This window comes from Schistocerca serialis, chromosome 5 (genome assembly GCF_023864345.2).
Source record: "Schistocerca serialis cubense isolate TAMUIC-IGC-003099 chromosome 5, iqSchSeri2.2, whole genome shotgun sequence".
Classification (NCBI taxonomy): domain Eukaryota; kingdom Metazoa; phylum Arthropoda; class Insecta; order Orthoptera; family Acrididae; genus Schistocerca; species Schistocerca serialis.
Window position 1 is genome coordinate 656,764,309 of NC_064642.1, and position 8,713 is coordinate 656,773,021.

At 40.8% G+C, this 8,713-nt stretch overlaps 1 non-coding gene across 1 annotated transcript; it reads left to right on the forward strand.

Annotated features, from left to right (window-relative positions):
* The first annotated feature begins 3,254 nt into the window (after nt 1-3,254).
* On the forward strand, nt 3,255-3,329 carry Trnas-cga (transfer RNA serine (anticodon CGA)). The gene has a single exon. It is a non-coding gene; the product is annotated as a tRNA-Ser (tRNA).
* Nucleotides 3,330-8,713: the final 5,384 nt, after the last annotated feature.

Consider the following 8,713-nt stretch of genomic DNA (forward strand, 5'->3'; position numbering starts at 1 on the left):
CTATAAGCTAGCAGATCATGGCTACGGTTACCCTTGGCGCTGCATCACAGACAGGAGCGCCTGTGATGGTGTACTCAACGACGAACCTGGTTGCACGAATGGCAAAACGTAATTTGTTCGGATGAATCCAGGTTCTGTTTACAGCATCATGATGGTCGCATTCGTGTTTGGTGACATCACGGTGAACGCACTTTGGAAACGTATATTCGTCATCGGCATACTGGCGTATCACCCGGCGTGATGGTACAGGGCGCCATCTGCGAAACCCTACATTTCAACAGGATAATGCACGACCGCATGTTGCAGGTCCTGTACGGGCCTTTCTGGATACAGAAAATGTTCGACTGCTGCCCTGGGCAGCACATTCCCCAGGTCTCTCACCAACTGAAAACGTCTGGTCAATTGTGGCCGAGCAGTCACTACTCATGATGAACTGTGGTATCGTGTTGAAGCTGCATGGGTAGCTGTACCTGTACAATCCATCCAAGCTCTGTTTGACTATGCCCAGGCGTATCAATGCCGTTATTACGTCCGGAGGAGGTTGTTCTGGGTACTGTTTTATCAGGATCTATGCACCCAAATTGCGTGAAAATGTAATCACATGTCAGTTCTAGTATAATATATTTGTCCAATGAATACCTGTTTATCATCTGCATTTCTTCGAGGTGTAGGAATTTTAATGGCCAATAGTGTACTTTAACTACGGCGGGACGCGAACAATTTTCAAACTATGCAGCTAGCAAAATGCTGTCACCCTTGGCCCTAAAGACAATGGTCATGCCCTTTTGGACGTCAGATAAATCGCTCCGTTTCCTCATTACGACAACTACTGCATTGTTGTCCGCGTGCCACCGACATGCTTTACATACCCTCCATTGTTAATGCTGTCACGTGCCGTCTGTGAGTGTTTACTGCACGCCGACGTCGAACGTAGGCGGTGATCACATTAATGCCACTTGACCGTGGATTTTACCCGATATGTACGAATATAATTATTGGTGTTATATTATTCTGATGTGCCATTTGCGAGCTGCAGATAACTAACAAAGGCTCCACAAATACTGATTTGCGCGAAAAATGGTACATAACTTTTTGGTTCCTATCACGATTGCCGCACGTATCGAAAAGTCACTGAGCACGTCGTGTTAGCGACCTTATGCCCTACTCGAATCGCATATTGAGCTAGGTCAATAACTTTCAATACTCATAGACATGCACTGTATCTCTCATCACATTCTCTGAATACTTACATGAGTAATGCGATGTCGTCACCAGCATTACTGCACAGCGTTCCTCGTTTGCCACTTTTCCGTCCAGCAGTGTGCCTGGAGAAAAACGTTACCGCTATTCCAGCGAGTCCCATTTCAAGTTTCTCTATGCTATCTGATAGCGTCTTGAACTGGATGTACTGAATTGTTACGATACTAGCGATGACTTTGAATTCGTTCGCTGTCTACTCGACACAGTCACAAAACACTGGCAAAATACTCTAGAATTAGTCACAATAGCGTCTTGCATGCGACTTGCTTTATCAATGCACTTCACGCTCCCAAAATCATTACAACAGATCTAACTTTTCTGTTTGCCTCCCTTATTACTAATTTTACCTGTTCGTTCCATTTAATACCAAAAATACTGAAACAATGAGAAATGATTGAGTCGTTTGCTACTAATTTGTAACTCGATACCAATAGATTTCGCTGGCCGGAGTGGCCGAGCGGTTCTAGGTGCTGCAGTCTGGAAACGTCCTTCGGTTAGTTAGGTTTAAGTAGTTCTAAGTTCTAGGGGACTGATGACCTCAGCAGTTAAGTCCCATAGTGCTCAGAGCCATTTGAACCATTTTGAACCAATAGGTTTCTCTGTTATCGGAATTATTTTCTTATGTCTGTCGAACTGTGATACTTTGGTTGTGTACAATCTGTTAGTGCTGATGACCATATTAATAATGCATATAGAGAACACTGAAGGTTTCACGACTCCTTGAGTCGCTCCTGATATTTTCGTTGCCACTGAATATTTGCGGTCCATTATAGCGTACTACGTGCGCAATTGATTATGCCTTAACGTACATTTCGTTGCATGCAATGAATTTTGGAATCTCGTACTCAGCAGGCAATATTTTTACCTTAGGGTAATGGTTTCGTTGTCAGTTTTGTTTTACTTGGAGATTATAGCTGTAATTCAGGTACGTAGGTAGCAATAAAAATGCTATTTATACTACATGTTTTTAGTACAAATTATTAACTGTACTAGGAATTGCACAGGAAAGCTGACCGAATCCTGAGGAGATGATAATCGCCCGAATATGACATATCTGTAACGTTTCTCATTTTGATCATATTTTACAGTCTTAGCTACACCTATCCCGGATACGTGGGAACAGTTACAGTGATTTTCAGGTTCTCTGTGCCCTACCGCTTAATCAACGCATGCAATCCCTCATATCTCTCCTCAGACTTAACAATCCTACCTGAACAGCGCATCAGAAACACTCTACTCTAGATCCAGACGCCATCTGTCACAAATACGCATTTTTCGAAACCATTTATGTAGCAGGATCCCAACTCTGTAGATATCTCCTACACAACATCACAGAACTCATTTCCTATCTTGAAAGGCAATGGTTGATCTATTTTTTAAAATAATATTTTTGTCTTCTTTCGATTAGAAGCAAACAGAAAATCACATTACAGCGGATTTATTCCATCCGTCTTTTATTTCACGGAAGTTATAGCTTTCGAGGTACAAATGCACTCTTATTTCTTAGGATTCGCTGAATCATAACATTAATATTGATCCAGAATGAGATTTTCACTCTGCAGCGGAGTGTGCGCTGATATGAAACTTCCTGGCAGATTAAAACTGTGTGCCGGACCGAGACTCGAACTCGGGACCTTTGCCTTTCGCGGGCAAGTGCTCTACCAACTGAGCTACCCAAGCACGACTCACGCCCCGTCCTCACAGCTTGGGTAGCACAGTCGGTAGAGCACTTGCCCGCGAAAGGCAAAGGTCCCGAGTTTGAGTCTCGGTCCGGCACACAGTTTTAATCTGCCAGGAAGTTTCATATCAGCGCATACTCCGCTGCAGAGTGAAAATCTCATTCTGGAAACATCCCCCAAGCTGTGGCTAAGCCATGACTCCGCAATATCCTTTCTTTTAGGAGTGCTAGTTCTGCAGGAGAGCTTCTGTAAAGTTTGGAAGGTAGGAGACGAGGTACTGGCAGAAGTAAAGCTGTGGGGAGGGGGCGTGAGTCGTGCTTGGATAGCTCAGTTGGTAGAGCACTTGCCCGCGAAAGGCAAAGGTCCCGAGTTCGAGTCTCGGTCCGGCACACAGTTTTAATCTGCCAGGAAGTTTCATTAATACTGATATTCCTCTTCTCCTGTTTACGTAAGCGTTTTATGGAGTCATTGCGTTTTTCACAGATTAACAAATACGTAATTTAGGAAAAAGTTAAGGGATAAGTATGTTCTCTATTTTCGTAAAGCGAGGAACGGGAGGAATAGTGGAAGATGAGGACGTGTTAGCTAGCACGTAAACGGAGGGATATCGACGAGTAGCTGCAGGTTGCACGTCGGTAATTTACCGTTTGATCGCGTAGATTACGAAGGTAATTTGCGCGTCGCTAATGGTAAACGTCACGTTCAATGTTACATGCGCTTGTTAGTCCTCTGAGTTTGTAAGCGCTCTGTGCAACAGCTGTCAGTCAATATAGAGCGTTGTACGACGTCCACTGAGGTCAGCATTAACTATCTGAAGCGGACGTACTGGTTACTTTAGTAAACGTCATACAGGACGATCCTAGTGGTTCCTACTTAATGACTCGCTCCTGCAATTCCTTCGTGTTTGAGACTGCCTTCTACTTAACAAATATGCAGGGAGTGTTATTAAAAATAAGTATACTACACGGTACTCGGCTGATAGCTCGGAAAAATGTAAATGTTTGTCAGAAACTCTTCGCAATAAAACCTTTTTTCGGCTGTATTTAAATTTATGAAGTGTTAGCGGAACAACCACTGTAATAAGATTTTGTGAGTCAGGTAATACATACTATGGAATAATAACGTATCTCGTGGTAAGGGTATCCAAACTTACCTCGCTATGTCCAAAAAATTTACTCGTTCATTACATTTCCACACGTTTCTATTTCCGAAAAACTTCGCTCTCTCGTAAGAACATTTGCTCATTTCAAGTTTTTGCCTACTTTATTTAGCATGGTTCTTAAGAGTAAACAGTACATTACATATAATGTAACAGTACCAAAGATATTACTTCACTGGTTTTGCTTTCTGTAGCCACCCATATATTATTGACCTTTCTCTTGTGCCATTATTATAAAAGCTACTGGTGCAGTTTTTCATAATTCGACAGATAAGTGTTCAAAATGCATTTCGTATGTTTAACGGCGAAAGTTGCCTGTTATAATTTGTCAACTTCGAAATGCTTGTGTTATTCATGCGTCTACTAACACGCGTGCAGTTTTACCGGGATAATCTGTGACCACCACGCGACATTTATTGTGTAGCCCGTCTTGGTGGTTTGTCTTAATAAAGCTCCTGATGAGCAGTAAGTCTCAGCCAACAGGAATTCAACCTGGCCAGTGCAGGAGCAATATGGTTTGTGCTTGCAGGGGGAACAAAATGTCCTGTTCTACTCTGTTCTGTGGTGCACTCTATGCAACGAGGAAGTGTAACTGCTCTGGATTATTTCGAGATACAGAGAAATTGTTTGTGGGTTACATCTTGGCTTTGTACGTGATATCTTAAAATAAGGTCTTGGTTTTGCTTTCTCTGGTCGCGGGCGATGAGTGCTCTTTTATATGCTGCAATGCGCTGATTGTCTGCCCTCCGAGGCTTCCCAGCTAGCTATCATCTTACAGCCGAACCACTTCGACCGCCATACAAGTTATCCGTGATCCGATGAAGTGCTTCGTCTGCCTTTTCGTTTAGCAGTTGTTTATTATGTTGCTGGTTACTAATACTTGTGGAATGATGGAGTGATAGCATGCTATTGAGAGATGCTTTATTTTGAAACGCAAGTAAATATGCTCTTTAGTTTGTCTAAAAACTGAACATTTTCGTTTTGGCGCGCAGCTTCTGAACGCAGGAGCAAATCGCGGAGAAGGGCCACAATACAGGCGGTCTTTCTCACGATACCGATACCGAACAAAACCATCTGTCATCGGTACCTCGCACCACATTACGTCATCTTGTCACTTCTGCATTCCCAACTGCTCTACGAAGACCTTCTTGTACCTCAGTATGATGGCTGCACAACCAAAAATATTACACCGCGGATGTCCGTCCGCAGGAGGAACGCCGCTGCACGCAAACCTGTCACTTTGCCTGCGAGAACCGTCCCCGCTGGAGCAGCAGCACCATCACGAAGAGAGACGTGCGCTTAAGTAACGATGCACCAGTAACTTGTGAGTTGCAAGTTGTAAGTCAGTCCGAGTCTTGCTAGAGACATCCTACAGAACATTTGTCGTCCCTTCAAGTCTTAAAGTCGTCGCGTGTGATAGAAACAGTGGCCGATACATAAACAGTGATTGATCTTCAGTAGAAATATACCAGCGAATAGCATTGTCAGGTATGGACAGGGACCGCTTACCAACAGATTTAAGCAAGTGCTATTGGTTTGGATCTATTCTTCGACTACTATATCAACACAGAAGATTAGTTTTCTACCGACTTTAGTTCAGAGCACATTATTTAGTTTTAGTTCATGGAACTTTAGTCAACGCAGGATAGATAGGGTAAACCAGCATTCAACAACTGCGGTAACTAGCGTTACCAAAGTATCGCCCTGAAGTCCACAACAGTTATTATTATTATTTCTTTCCTTTCTCAGACGTTATGTCTGGTTAAAAATGGAAAGTGACGCGGAACTTGATCAAGCGTGACTTCCTTTTAACTGTAAGGTATATGTTACATTGCATTTAGGAACTTTCGGGTAATTGAACATGTATCAATAATTGCAGATTTAGGTAGTTGTATATATACTTTTGGATGTAGCTGTATTGCGTTGATGTACTGGTGGATGCTGTGTGTTATGAGTCCTGTAGTTGATAGTATAATTGGTATAATGTCAACTTTATCCTGATGCCACATGTATTTGACTTCCTCAGCCAGTTGGATGTATTTTTCAATTTTTTCTCCTGTTTTCTTCTGTATATTTGTTGCATTGCGTATGGATATTTCGATTAGTTGTGTTAATTTCTTCTTTTTATTGGTGAGTATGATGTCAGGTTTGTTATGTGGTGTTGTTTTATCTGTTATAATGGTTCTGTTCCAGTATAATTTGTATTCATCATTCTCCAGTGCATTTTGTGGTGCATACTTGTATGTGGGAACGTGTTGTTTTATTAGTTTATGTAGAATTTCAAGTTGTTGGTGTATGTGAATCTATTGAGGTGAACTTCTTTAGCCAGAAATTTGCTATTTTACCTTTTCCAGGGGGTTTCCAATTGTGCGTAGAATTAATTGCTCGGGTGACTTCATGTTGCAAAACTATCACTTCAGGCATTTGTGGTATCATCTTGTATGTGTCTGTTTCTGCTTGTATCCACCGTGCATGTCTGTTATGTTGTACCGGTTTTGACCATATGTTGCTCCAGAAGTGTTCCATGTCTGTTATGTTTGGTGGATTGTCTACTTGAGTGTGTGTTTTATCTATTGTCTGGTAAAATTTCTTTTTCTTTGTGTTGAATGTTTGGTTTTGTTTCCTTCTATTTTCACTGTTTTTGTATCTTCTAAGTCGTTTGGCCAATGCTTGTAATTTCTGCTTCTTTTCAGCTAATAGCTCTATCGTTTCTTGTTGTGAGATTTTACCTAACCTTTTTCGTTTTTTGTCCGATATTTCATTTCTTATAAATTGTGTTAGCTGTCCGATGTCTTTTCTCAGTTTTTCTATTCTGATCTGTAGCCTGTGTTGTCATGCTGGTTTTGTGGGTTTCTTCTGTGTGTTGGTTTGTTCTGATCTCTGCCTAGTGTGTATATTTAGTGTAGTAAGTGCTCCTATATAAACCAATAGTCGTAACTCTTACATAGTTGTATTTTCATTCATTTTGTTGTGTATGATTGTGTTGATAGTTGTTATTGTTGTTTCGACTTGTGGGTTATTTGGTGGTCTGTGCAAGAATCATCTAATGTCTGTATTTGTGTCTTTGTATTCTATATATGTCAGCTGAAATTTTTCTTCTATATCTAACATGTATGTCACTTCGTGTTCTATTTGTGCTTGTTCTGGAGGCTGTCTTAAGATCTCGTTTTCCTCTGATTGTTTAACTGATGTGTGTTGTTCTTTGTTTGCTTCTGGGGCGTTTGAGTCCATTACTGTATTTTCTTCTTCTTCTGATTGCACATTATTTTGTTCCAGTATTTGTTGTACTTGTTGTTTGATGTTTTCTAATTCTGACTGGGGTATCCTGTTGTTTTTTATTATCACACGGATCTGATCAGCTAGTCGTTGTTCTGTTAAAAATCTTAATTCTGTGTATGTGGTAATAAATGTTGTGTATACTTGTGATCTATATCCAGTTGTGTTGGTTCCTAGGTTTGTTGCTTGGTAATAACAGAACATGAGGTGTCGATTAACTTCATCTGACCATCTTATCCTCTGTCTTTGTTTTCCTTCTAGGGTGGTTGCAGGAAGCATATCCTGCAAAACACCTCTATTTGGATTTAAATCATTTTCCAGTTGGCTAGCAGTGTCGTTACCATTGTGGGCGGGCATCGGGTTCAAGCGTCGTCCCTGACCATGACGGCGCTTGTCCGAGGCTTCTTTAGTTCTGTCCTGAACCAAGTAATCACACTAAAAGGGGGGTTAGCCCTATTAGTGGTTTGTTCTTTTCGTCGCCTTTTACGACTGGCAGAACATACCGGAGGCCTATTCTTTTACCGGGCCTCCACGGGATTTATTATTTTTATTATTATTTCTTTACTTTCTCAGACGTTAAGTCTGGTTAAAAATGGGATGTGACACGGACCTTGATCAAGCGTCACTTCCTTTCAACTGTAAGGTATATGTTATATTGCATTTAGGAACTTTCGGGTAATAGAACATGTATCAATAATTACGGATTTCTGTAATTGTATATATAAGTTTGGATGTAGCTGTATTGTATTTATGTACTGGTGGATATTGTGTGGTATGACTCCTGTAGTTGATAGTATAATTGGTATAATGTCAACTTTATTCTGATGCCACATGTCCTTGACTTTCTCAGCCAGTTGGATGTATTTTTCAATTTTTTCTCCTGTTTTCTTTTGTATATTTGTTGTATTGGGTATGGATATTTCGATTAGTTGTGTTAATTTCTTCTTTTTTATTGGTGAGTATGATGTCAGGTTTGTTATGTGGTGTTGTTTTATCTGTTGTAATGGTTCTGTTCCAATATAATTTGTATTCATCATTCTCCAGTACATTTTGTGGTGCATACTTGTATGTGGGAACGTGTTGCTTTATAAGTTTATGTTGTAAGGCAAGCTGTTGATGTATTATTTTTGCTACATTGTCATGTCTTCTGGGGTATTCTGTATTTGCTAGTATTGTACATCCACTTGTGATGTGATCTACTGTTTCTATTTGTTGTTTGCAAAGTCTGCATTTATCTGTTGTGGTATTGGGATCTTTAATAATATGCTTGCTGTAATATCTGGTGTTTATTGTTTGATCCTGTATTGCAATCATGAATCCTTCCTTCTCACTGTATATA